This window comes from Primulina huaijiensis, chromosome 3 (assembly GCF_012295235.1).
Source record: "Primulina huaijiensis isolate GDHJ02 chromosome 3, ASM1229523v2, whole genome shotgun sequence".
In the NCBI taxonomy this organism is placed as follows: domain Eukaryota; kingdom Viridiplantae; phylum Streptophyta; class Magnoliopsida; order Lamiales; family Gesneriaceae; genus Primulina; species Primulina huaijiensis.
In genome coordinates this window covers 6,216,617-6,230,688 of record NC_133308.1, presented here as the reverse complement: position 1 = coordinate 6,230,688, position 14,072 = coordinate 6,216,617, and the positions used below count along the sequence as shown (strand labels likewise).

Sequence of the window (14,072 nt, the reverse complement as noted above, 5' to 3'; positions counted from 1 at the left end):
TTAGCATATTTTATATGAATTTAAGCATACATTATGTAAATTCGACTACATAATTCAAGAATTCGAGCATACTTTTTTTAGTGGACACTACTATGAGATAAATGCAAACTCCTATGGCAAATTGATGGGTGAGAGTTGGGAATTTATTTCTTTACAATGATTCGAGTCAACCCAACAATCGTCTTTTACGCCACTCTTTTTGGTATAGAAACACTATATTTCAGCATATTTTGTATGAATTTCAGCATACATTGTATCAATTCGAGTACATAATTCGGGAATTCGAGCATACTTTTTTGAGTGGACACAACAACGAGATAAATGCTAACTCCTATGGTAAATTGATGGGTGAGAGTTTAGAATTTATTTCTTTACAACGATTCGAGTTCACCCAACAATCGTCTTTTAATCCACTATTTTTACTACAGAAACACTATATTTCAGCATATTTTTTATGAAATTCCGCTTACATTGTATCAATTCGAGTATGTAATTCGATAATTCGAGCATACTTTCCTGAGTTGACACTGCTACGAGATAAATGCAAACTCGTATGTTTAATTGATGGGTGAGAGTTGGGAATTTATTTCTTTACAATGATTCGAGTCCACCCAACAATCGTCTTTTACGCCATTTTTTTGGTACAAAAACATTATATTTCAGCATAATTTATATGAATTTCAGCATACATTGTATCAATTCGAGTACATAATTTGAGAATTCGAGCATACTTTTTTGAGTGTACACAACAACGAGATAAATGCAAACTCCTATGGCAAATCGATGGGTGGGAGTTGAGAATTTATTTCTTTACAACGATTCGAGTCCACCCAACAATCGTCTTTTAATCCACTATTTTTGGTACAGAAACACTATATTTCAGCATATTTTTTATGAAATTCCGCTTACATTGTATCAATTCGAGTATGTAATTCGATAATTCGAGCATACTTTTCTGAGTTGACACTACTACGAGATAAATGCAAACTCGTATGTTTAATTGATGGGTGAGAGTTGCGAATTTATTTCTTTACAATGATTCGAGTCCACTCAATAATCGTCTTTTACGCCATTTTTTTTGGTACAAAAACACTATATTTCAGCATAATTTATATGAATTTCAGCATACATTGTATCAATCAGAGTACATAATTTGAGAATTCGAGCATACTTTTTTGAGTGGACACAACAACTAGATAAATGCAAACTCCTATGGCAAATTGATGGGTGAGAGTTGGGAATTTATTTCTTTACAATAATTCGAGTCCACCCAACAATCGTCTTTTAATCAACTATTTTTGGTACAGAAACACTATATTTTAGCATATTTTATTTTAAATTCAACATACATTGTATCAATTATAGTATATAATTCAAGAATTCGAGCATACTTTCCTGAGTTGACACTACTACGAGATAAATGCAAACTCGTATGTTTAATTGATGGGTGAGAGTTGGGAATTTATTTCTTTACAATGATTCGAGTCCACCCAACAATCGTTTTTTACACCATTTTTTTTTGTACAAAAACACTACATTTCAGCATAATTTATATGAATTTCAGCAAACATTTTATCAATTCGAGTATATAATTCGAGAATTCGAGCATACTTTCCTGAGTGGACACTAGTACGAGATAAATGCAAACTCCTATGTTTAATTGATGGGTGAGAGTTGGGAATTTATTTCTTTACAATGATTCGAGTCCACCCAACAATCGTCTTTTACGCCATCTTTTTTGGTACAAAAACACTATATTTCAGCATAATTTATATGAATTTCAGCATCCATTGTATCAATCCGAGTACATAATTTGAGAATTCGAGCATACTTTTTTGAGTGGACACAACAACGAGATAAATGCAAACTCCTATGGCAAATTGATGGGTGAGAGTTGGGAATTTATTTCTTTACAATAATTCGAGTCCACCCAACAATCGTCTTTTAATCCACTATTTTTGGTACAGAAACACTATTTTTCAGCATATTTTATATGAAATTCAGCATACATTGTATCAATTCTAGTATATAATTCGAGAATTCGAGGATACTTTCCTGAGTTGACACTACTACGAGATAAATGCAAACTCGTATGTTTAATTGATGGGTAAGAGTCGGGAATTTATTTCTTTACAATGATTCGAGTCCACCCAACAATCGTCTTTTACGCCATTTTTTTGGTACAAAAACACTATATTTCAGCATAATTTATATGAATTTAGGCATACATTGTATCAATTCGAGTATATAATTCGAGAATTCGAGCATACTTTCCTGAGTGGACACTAGTACGAGATAAATGCAAACTCTTATGGAAAATTGATGGGTGAGAGTTGGGAATTTATTTCTTTACAATAATTCGAGTCCACCCAACAATCGTCTTTTAATCCACTATTTTTGGTACAGAAACACTATATTTCAGCATATTTTATATGAAATTCAACATACATTGTATCAATTCTAGTATATAATTCGAGAATTCGAGCATACTTTCCTGAGTTGACACTACTACGAGATAAATGCAAACTCGTATGTTTAATTGATGGGTGAGAGTTGGGAATTTATTTCTTTACAATGATTCGAGTCCACCCAACAATCGTTTTTTACACCATTTTTTTTTGTACAAAAACACTACATTTCAGCATAATTTATATGAATTTCAGCAAACATTTTATCAATTCGAGTATATAATTCGAGAATTCGAGCATACTTTCCTGAGTGGACACTAGTACGAGATAAATGCAAACTCTTATGGAAAATTGATGGGTGAGAGTTGGGAATTTATTTCTTTACAATAATTCGAGTCCACCCAACAATCGTCTTTTAATCCACTATTTTTGGTACAGAAACACTATTTTTCAGCATATTTTATATGAAATTCAGCATACATTGTATCAATTCTAGTATATAATTCGAGAATTCGAGGATACTTTCCTGAGTTGACACTACTACGAGATAAATGCAAACTCGTATGTTTAATTGATGGGTGAGAGTCGGGAATTTATTTCTTTACAATGATTCGAGTCCACCCAACAATCGTCTTTTACGCCATTTTTTTGGTACAAAAACACTATATTTCAGCATAATTTATATGAATTTCGGCATAAATTGTATCAATTCGAGTATATAATTCGAGAATTCGAGCATACTTTCCTGAGTGGACACTAGTACGAGATAAATGCAAACTCTTATGGAAAATTGATGGGTGAGAGTTGGGAATTTATTTCTTTACAATAATTCGAGTCCACCCAACAATCGTCTTTTAATCCACTATTTTTGGTACAGAAACACTATATTTCAGCATATTTTATATGAAATTCAACATACATTGTATCAATTCTAGTATATAATTCGAGAATTCGAGCATACTTTCCTGAGTTGACACTACTACGAGATAAATGCAAACTCGTATGTTTAATTGATGGGTGAGAGTTGGGAATTTATTTCTTTACAATGATTCGAGTCCACCCAACAATCGTCTTTTACGCCATTTTTTTTGGTTCAAAAACACTACATTTCAGCATAATTTATATGAATTTCAGCAAACATTTTATCAATTCGAGTATATAATTCGAGAATTCGAGCATACTTTCCTGAGTGGACACTAGTACGAGATAAATGTAAACTCCTATGTTTAATTACAACATATTTAGTATGAATATCAGCATACATTGTGTTAATTTGAGTACATATATCCATAGTTTGAGCATAATTACTGAGTAGAAAAAAATAAAATAAAACTGCAAACTTGTCTTCTATTACATTGGTCAGCGTTGGGAATCTATTTCATTACAATGAACCAAGTCTGCACAACAATTGACATTTACACAATTGATAAATCTGTAGTATATTTCCTGCATAAAAGATGTTAAATCCAGCATACAACCACAAAATGCAAACTCATATAACAACCACAGATCTCAGCAAAACAAAAATTGTTTGCATATATATCTTGAGTGGAATGGTAGAGCACCTAAAAATAGTTCCACCAACACAAAATAGAGTTAAACAAATATTAGCAATAGATCCCAGAAACAAAAATAGATCTCAACAACAAAAAATATGATAAAATAACATGAATATCAATTTCATGATTCCCCACTAATACTTCCACTGAATCAAGTATACTTTTTTGTAGACGTTCCATCAAAAAATCTTCGTTCTAGCATCTTCATTTTTCTGTTAATTTGAGATAAATACATTAGTAGTTTTCATAATATTGTAAGACACAAAACATAACTCAGCAAAAAAAAATGATAAAATAACAGAAACATCAATTTCATGATTCCCCACTAATACTTTCACTGGATCAGGTACACCTTTTTGTTGATGTTCCATCAAAAAATCTTCGTTTTACCATATTCATTTTCTGTTAATTTGAGATAAATACATTAGTAGTTTTCATAATATTGTAAGACAAAAAACATAACTCAGCAAAAAAAAATATGATAAAATAACAGGAACATCAATTTCATGATTCCCCACTAATACTTCCACTGGATCAGGTACACCTTTTTGTAGATGTTCCATCAAAAAATCTTCGTTCTACCATTTTCATTTTTCTGTTAATTTGAGATAAATACATTAGTAGTTTTCATAATATTTAAGACACAAAACATAACTTAGCAAAAAAAAATGATAAAATAACAGGAACATCAATTTCATGATTCCCCACTAATACTTCCACTAGATCAGGTACACCTTTTTGTAGATGTTCCATCAAAAATTCTTCGTTCTACTATCTTCATTTTTCTGTGCATTAGAAAACATGTTAGTTGTTTTGACATCAATCATATTATTGTAAGACACAAATACATGAGTATAAGATATTTACTTGCAAGCAAAATAGGTCAAAAACTTATTCAACAAAACATTATGCAAAGCTAGCTAATGGGTTCTTTGCTTATGACACCGGCCACACTTTGACACACGTAGAACTTGAGATGCTATCCTTTGTGTTTTTCTTCGGCCTGGTTGGCTACGAACATCGGGAGGATTGATCATAATTGGGTGATCGGGATTGGGCTCATGCATCTCAAATGTAGGGATCGGATTTAGAATTCCTCTTTAAGTTTCACGTTATGAATCTGTCTTAAAGTATTTGTCACAAAAATCATATAAAGACAATGCTTTTGACTCTATTGCTGCACATGCATGTTTGCAAGGAAGCCTATTAAGCTGCCAGGCTTTGCACGAACAAGTCATAGCACACAAATCAACAGCAAATGATTTATCTCCGTCCACAACCTCAAATCTCCAAGAACATGCTTTCAACACTTTCAAACTACGAGATTCGGCATATGTTTTTGCAAGGACATTCTCCTTTGATGGACTCAATATCTTAATCATCCCCATTGACGCTTCACGTCTTCTGTGCATAATGTCCATAATTTGAATGCGGATCTGGTCCACCATGGCAACAATAGGAAGAAATCGTGCTGCTTTAACCCAATTGTTCCAACACTCGGCTATGTTATTATTTATAACACCCCACCAATTTCCCGGAAACCATGCATTTGCCCAACTTTCTGGAGACGATCTCACTATGAAGTCTCTAGAAATTGGCATTGACTTTATTATATTGTTAATATGTTGTTCAAACTCCTGTCTTGATGGGGCATATGCGGCTTTCTTGAAAACTGATGACCAATACTTCTTGTTGTGAAATGGGTATTTCCGCATGACCTACATTCAAATTACATAAAAAAATATTATAAAACAGTACATATAGTAATATTTTTTTAAAAAGTTTAATAACACAATTATACAATTACGTAACAAACCTTATTCACAAAATTATCTATCAAATGACCCAAACAGTAAGCATGATAACTACTTGGGAACATTAACTCAACAGCCTTGATTATCACGGTATGCCTATCTGAGAAAAAGGTGAACTGGTCAAATATGGTACAGTGATGCGAAAGCAAAGCACCTTTAAGTTGGAAACAAAACCACCCCCAATTATCATCATTTTCAGCATCCACTACTGAATATGCTAATGTGAAAAGATCATCGTTAGCATCCTTCGCAACAGCAACCAAAATATTTCCCTTGTATTTATTCTTTATGTGAGTGCCATCCAAGAAAACCAAAGGCCTACATCCACGGATAAAACAAGTATCACATGCATTGAAACAGATGAATAGCCGTTTAAATTTATTACTGCAATGATCAATTTCACACTCAACAATACTTCCGGGATTAGTTTCTTTGATAGCACCACAATACCATCTCAGTCTATCATAAGACTCATCCGCTGCACCATGAATGCCATGCATAGCCAATTCCTTACGTTTCCAAACCTTGTGGTAATTGAGCTCGACCCCATAACCTCTTTGGATATCTTTCAACATCATACATGGTCGATATGATGGTTCTCCCCTTAATCTCTCCATCACAACATTGGAAACACATGCAGCAACAGCTTTAGGATGTCCTCTATTACGAAGATTGTCATCACCACACATATGTATTAGATTACATTTTCTGATTCCAAAAAGATTGTCAGATTTGTGTCTTGAAGCATAAATTCTCCAAGAACAACTGTTTGCACTACAGACCATAATAACCTTCTGACTATCATTCTTTTTATACAAAAAGGACCGTCTCGTAGCAATTGCATAAATTTCAGCAAATGTTCGAAATTCTACAACATCTTTGAAGATCTGACCAGCCCTACGATTCAACCCTATCATAATCAATCGAAAATTTTATTACAGTTCATTTTTAACATAGTACGAAATTATTAATGTGACACAAATGAATATACTCAGGTGAGGTTTAACAATTCAAATGACTAATGATTTGAAAGATATAACTTACACATGATCAATATTCAAAAGAAACATACACACAAAAAATGACTTACCCAACAGAACAAGGGCCTGCATAATAATTAACATCAACAAAATTCATAAGAAAATCAAAAATCAAGCCATAAGTTTTTACCTCTCGACATCGTGGGATCCCATTGGTTCTTTGATTATTGTCTTCATATAATTATAGTAAGTTTCATAGAGACATGTAGATGAGTCATAATACGGACGTCATCATCTTCATTCAACGTCACATACTTCTCCATATGAGGGGCTAGATACTGCAAGGTCACATTTTGTGGAGAAATTTCCTCACCTTTTCTTCCAAGATTGAGAAACAGCTCCATTACACTGAAGCCATCAGAAATTGAAATCATATAGAGGTCATCTTTATACTCGCAGCTACCCAGAAATGATAAATTTATTGATCCAGATCCAGATTCCATTTCTACAAGAAATCGAACACAAAGTTATGTTACATGAGTGGTTGAAAATTATAATGAAAAATACGATTGTTGGGTGGACGAGATTCATTGTAAGGAAATAGATTCCCAACTCACACCCATCAATTTCTCATGGCAGTTTGCATTTATCTCATCCTACTGTTATTCAGGAAGTATGCTCGAAGTAACCATATATGTACTCAAATTAATACAATGAAGGCTGAAATTCATACAAAATATGCTGAAATTTATCATTTTTGTAAGAAAATACAGTATGATGTTATAATGCTGTGCAGAACCGAGAATCATGATTTTAAAAAACAAGCCAATGTTGGAACTTGGCAAAATAGCTTCGATGTAATTTCAACTTCAATATTTAATTAAACATTCCTTCTTCAATGTAAAGTTACAAAACAACATGGTAATATTATTATCTATTCAAAACACCAACAAGCTACAGATACAAAATCACAAGATAATATTATCTACTCAAAATGCCAACGCAACGATACGTGCTCATTTATCTTTACCGATATTTTTATTGTTGGGTGGTCGAAAAAGTACATAATCGAACCGACAAACACCCCTTATAAGCATGTTTAAACGTACCTTATCAATTTCTGCGGTGGAATTTTGTTTTCTTATACTTTCTCGCTCAATCTCTGCAATGGAATCTTGAACCCTTGTTTTTTTCGACTTTCTTCGGCTTTCTCGCTCAATTTATGCACTAGAATCTTGATTACGCAAAAAAAGGGTTTTGTTTCTTCGAAAATCAGGGATGGAACAAGAAGCTTCAAGAGATTGTTTCTTTGAAAATCGGTGTGTTTCTTTGATGTGAGTTCAGGATTTGAGTCAAGATGGCTGCCTCCGATCAATGAAGAAGTGTGAAGCTGGCGTCTTCATCGTTTACTTTAGGAATTGAGGTTTTGGGACATGATAGACGGGAACAGAAAATAAATTAAAAGTCAAATGTTTAAATGATAGGAAATCCCAAAATATAAACCATAAAATGGGTCAAGAGTGAGTCGGGGAGTAATTAAAAAAATAGATTGGAGGGGGGAAATGCAGAATAAAATTTTATGACATGGGTACTGATCACAAATTCAGTGTTTTAATTAGGTATTTATCACCAATTTACTCAATTATCAATGACTTCCGATCTTCAAACATAAATTTTCTCCCATTTTCTGCTCTTTCGAATCTTTGTTAGAGCTTTTTAATTTTTAAATTTTAGAAAATTTAAAAATATCATCAACTTTCATAATTATAATATGTGACATTATTTTACCAATTGATCATATTCATAAATACATAGAGCTACGTAAAGTTTCTAGCATATATACAATGTTCAGATTATCGATTTTTTTAATGGTTCATCGTGTTTCCGTATAATAAATTGAACAGTTTATCTTTTTGACTGGAGTGCCATCGAGTTGCATCCATCAAGTTTTACAGACTGCTTCTCACAGCCCAACCACGCAGTCACAACAAATAGTTCCTGATATAAATTCTTTCAACAACACCTAACACAACTCTGTTTCGTTTCCTACCTCAAGATGTATAGTAAAGTAGTTCTATTGGAAACTAAATTTCGGTGATTTGACAAACTGAGCGCTTATTAGATCGAACTAACTGATTAAGAAGACTGACGGTAACTGATCAAAAGATGCGAACTGACAGTTGTCTTGACTGAAGATTAATGCGAAGATAATCAAGGGCAACTGAACCAGCTGAACTGAACTACGCAGACAACTGACTGATCAGTTGCTTCAAACAATTGTAAGCTTATCAGCTGATCTTTCAACTGAACACGTCAAGAATAAAGACGTTCAATATAAGTAAGAAAAAGTTTATACGATGATTTGGGATAGGCTCAAGTCAATATAAGTAAGAAAAAGTCAAAATCGAGAATTTTAGGGTCCAAGGGCAAAATGGTCATTTTACACCTGGGTAGTACAAAAGGTTGACAGCGTCCCGAGGGATCATAACGCATGTTAAATGATATTTTAAAATGTTTATGATGAAAATATAAGATTTGATGATTTATGGTAAAGCTGCGAAACTTTTACTGTTAAAATGCTATTTTTCATATGTGGAAAGGACATGATATTTTATGATTAAAAAGAAAAGAAAAAATATTTTGAAGGATGTGAATTGACTGTGACATAAAAGATATGATATATGATTTTTGGAAATATCGTGAGGGAGAAGGCCCCAAGATCCCATTTACGATAAAAGGCCCAGAGGGAGCTCAACGATCGTATTTTCATTTTACGTCGGTGCCTTGTGCCCGTCCCCATGCGCAATGGTGAATAAGACTGATCAGTCGATCAAAAGATATAGGCTAGTCACTTTCAAAGATCAAACTTCACCCAAAATTATAAATGATTGACAGCTTTACAGTTTGACGATTTATATTTTATTTATGATTACAAGCTTATTTTGAATAAAAGTATGATTTTAATGCATGTGCTTGTATATGTATTATTTGCTACTCACGTTCAGAACATGCCGAGTCCTTAAACTCACTAGATTTGAATGCTGCAGATGATGATATTGAGGGAGGTGCTGACGCTTGAGTGGATCGAGACAGGCAGTGCACTCCCGATAGACGTTAATTCCGCATTAGGTAGATAGTCAAAGTTTTAAAGAATTTTGTTAATGAGTTGATTAGAGATTTTCATGCTTTATTTTGAAGTTAGATTGATCATGTTAAAGGTTGAAGCTGAATGTTATTAATTGACGATTTAGGGATTTTATGCACTTGAGATTTTAAATGTTAAGTTATTTTAAATGGCGAATTTCGAAAGTATGTATCTAAAAAAAATTAGTAGGATTTTAAAGGTTAAAAGCAGAGGACGTTTCATATACCCTTGCAGCCCTCAAACCCGTCGCTTAGGAGTCTCACGCATCCAAGCCTCACGCCGCAGCCCTCCACCTTCGATCCAGCCCTCATGCAACCACCCTAGGACCATCCTACCATCCCCTTAGGTCTCCTAGACGTGACCTTACAGTAGCTAGGAGTCGTGCCCCTTTAGGAAACCCTAGCCGAATCCAAGTCCACCCAAAAATACAATTTTCGTTCAACCTAGTTGCCTTCTTTGTCCAGCCTTCAAACATGCTCCCAATGGTCCTTAAACATGTGAAAAAACATTCCTTCAAGTTCTCCTACCATGGCAGTCCCTTTATGCACCATTAGGAAGAGTTTTAAAAAAAGAAAATTCTAGTTTTATGCATATATGGCCATAAAAATGAAAATAAAAGTGGTGCATCATATTCCTCATGCAAACATAGTTAAATATACATAATATGGTGTGAAATATGTTTGAAAGAAGATTAAGACGTGCCTTTGCGTTTGTTACGCACGAAAACAACTTGGCGATGCGAGGAACGTTGACGGAGATGGACCCTTGATGAATTTTTCCATCAAATTTCCGTGCACTTTCCTTCAAAAATTGTGTGTGTGGCCGTGTGCTTGAGGAGGAGAGAGTCCTAGTATTTCTGTAGGGTGAGGGTCGTGGGTTGTGAGGGTTTTGGGGAGGGTTTGATGGCTTTATATTTTAATTAAGACACAGTGTGCAAGCTTAGGCCCATTAACCTAGTATAATAGGCTCATTAAACCCATTAGTTAATATTTAAAATATTTTGTTTAGGAAATGTTGTGAAAATAATAGCCGAGTTCTCAAAAAGCCTCTATTTTCATTGAAAATTAAATACCGGTTTAAAATACGACTCGGCATATAAAAACACCTCATTTTCGAAAATTTCATTTAAAATACACAACACATTAAAGAATTAAAAATAATTATTTAATAAAAATATTTTCCCTTATATGATCCTCAGTCTCCGTTCCTCGATCGTGACTCGAATAACTTTTAAAACACAGTTTTATGCATACTAATAGAAAACCTTATTTTAAACATGTGATTATGCGAATCATAATTAATTCATGCCATTGAAACCATTTAATTAGTCATTTTCTATTTTTCCTAGATTTGCATGCAGTTAGATTATGTCATCGTATTTTGGACCTTACAGCGGAGTGTTCATATTTGAGTGCGAATGGGTCTGGCTATTATACTCACAGTATGAAGAGGTGCATGTCTATTTGCTGGTGTTGTATCATATCCCTTATATATCAATCTTACAATTTTCTCTATTGTCGATCATGTCTCATGCAGAGATAGTATTACACGTTAAGATATGAAATCACTTTTTACGGTCCACCTAGCCAACCAGCTCAAGCGGTATAATGGCAGCAGTTTGATGTACAAAAACTACCTAGGAGGTCATGCATACATGAACTATTTTCACTCATGCACGCTTAATCCAACGTTTTCCTCCCAAGATTTATAGAAATATGTTTCTTGGGATACTCGAACTCATGACCTCGTCCTGATATCAATTATTAGGATCTAGCACTTACCACTAGGTCAAAAACTACAGCTGTTAGCAATGTGTAAATTTATTTAATTATAATCGTGGTAGCACAGAGTGCATCTACTTGGATGCTAATGAGTCAGATTGTTAGATCCATGAGTCCGGGAAGGTGCGTGTCTATCTTCTGGTGCTGTCTCATATCTTTTAGAGATCATTATTACTCTTTCCTACCCGTCAGTCATGCCCCAGCAGAAATAATGTTACCGGTTAAGATCTAACGTCACTTTCTTACGGCCTACCTAGCCAACCAGAACAAACGGCACAACATCAGCAACTTGACGCACGAGAATTTCTCATAAAATTATTCATCCAATATTACTCTCACTCATACATAGATAACACATCACATCTTCTCAAATTACAAATATTTCATATTATTTAATTAAAAAAATAATAAGTTCCTATTTTAAAATTATTTCATATTATTTAATTAAAAAATAATAAAATCCTATTTTAATAATTTTTTTTATCCGACCTATAACTCCTCTATCTTAAAATTTTCAAAATTTTTAAAATTTATTTTGTATTTTATCTACTTTTAAAATTATTTTATTTTAAAGTGCCATATCATTCATAATATTTAAAAGTTAAAAATAATAAATTCTTAAAATAATAAAATTTTATCATTTCTAACTAAAAAATTAATTATTAAAAATCTAATGAAAAATAATTTTTCAAAATTTTTAATCTATTTATATACTAATCTATTCTATTTTATTAAAGATGAGCACATTATAGAAACTGTCAATGAGGACGCCAAATTATTTATATCCATTTTTACCCATCAGATATGTTAACATTAGAATTTAAGCCTCTTTCTCTCATTCCACGTCTAAAGAAATTGATTCAATTTCAAAATATAAACCCCATAGGGCCATTGGCCCACCACTCACATTACTAGAAGAAAATGCTTCATTTGCATTTCGATTTCAAAATCTCCATCTCTCGCCCTAGCTCCTCCACGTTCGAGAGCAAACTGCTTCAAATTTATAAAACCTCCCCCGTCCCATTTTAAAGGAAGAAAACTGCTTTGATCTCAAAATCTATCTTTTTAAGATATTGCACACTGGAGATTGGACAATGAAGAACAATTTTCCTCTGCAAATCGGTAATTTATATTTCATTTTCTTATTCTCACTTTCTCAATATCAGCACTAATCTTTGCATATTATCTCAATTCTATTTTTGAAATTTCAGTCCACGTACAAATGGCCCTCTACTCAACTCTGCAGCATCTAAGGTTTAATCTTTTATCTATTGTTCTTCTTATTATATAAATTAGTAATTTTTGCGTTCTACTTTTCTCTCTAAGATGTATACTTATCATATTATTGCATAAATTTATGTTTTAATCCTCCAAGTTTGCTTTTCATAGTTGCTCATAAAATTGCTCTCGACATGCTCGATGAAATTTGAGAAAGAAGATTATTTAGTAGAAGATGTAAACAAGTATTAGCAACAACGATGCATTATCCAAGGTATGAAATATATCAGAGATTCAGATTCATTTTCGAAAAGTGTTTGTTTTCAATATGATGTATTTAATTACTTGCATAAATATACAGTATTATTAAGGAAATAAATATTTTGATTTATGAATCTCAAAAATTTTGTGGCGAATTTTATAGTGATTTTGAATGATTTTGTGTTATCTATTTCTTTTTGTTATAATTTTTTTTCCTTATGCTCGCGTTGATCTAATAATTTTTTTAAATTACAAATGTCCAATATTCATTCTATAAATTGATTAAACAACATTCAAATGTCTAATATTATCTTACACATGCAACGCGTGTGCATTGATAGCTAGTAATCATTAAGGAATAGACCTCAATACGTAATAGCTTTTGGTGAAACTTTTTTAATCCAAAATTACCTCTCACACATTTAGGTCTAATGTATGTAATTTTGTTCTTGAATATGACTATTTCCCAAAAAAGGAAAAAAATTACATTTCATTAATTTATTCAAATCAATTTATTAAATCTTATGTTATATTTAATTTTTTAAATATTGTAAAAGTTATATCCCCGCGAACTAATGTACATTCAGTCTTATATAAAAACAAAATATATGAAATATATAAAATTTATTTATTATTGTTTGCACAATATTTGATTTGCGGGCGTTCCAGGTGCGAAGTTGCACCGATTTGTGTGAAAATGATAAAATCTAACTTCTAAAAACAAGCGAAAGCGAATCCTAAATTTGACCGTCGGTTCTAATCTCCTAAAATAACCATAACGCCAAAATGAAGAAAACTAATAGAATTTGAGGAATAAACCCCGACGTTGTTTATATTTTCAATAAACCGTAGGAATTTACAAGACATAAAAATAAAACATATAAAATTGTTGAACTCTAAAACGAG

General features: G+C 32.8%; 1 long non-coding RNA gene across 1 annotated transcript; it reads left to right on the top strand.

Moving 5' to 3' along the window:
- The first annotated feature begins 12,499 nt into the window (after window positions 1–12,499).
- On the top strand, window positions 12,500–13,339 carry LOC140972148 (uncharacterized). The gene is made up of 3 exons (XR_012174442.1): window positions 12,500–12,809; window positions 12,899–12,941; window positions 13,077–13,339. It is a non-coding gene; the product is annotated as an uncharacterized lncRNA (long non-coding RNA).
- Window positions 13,340–14,072: the final 733 nt, after the last annotated feature.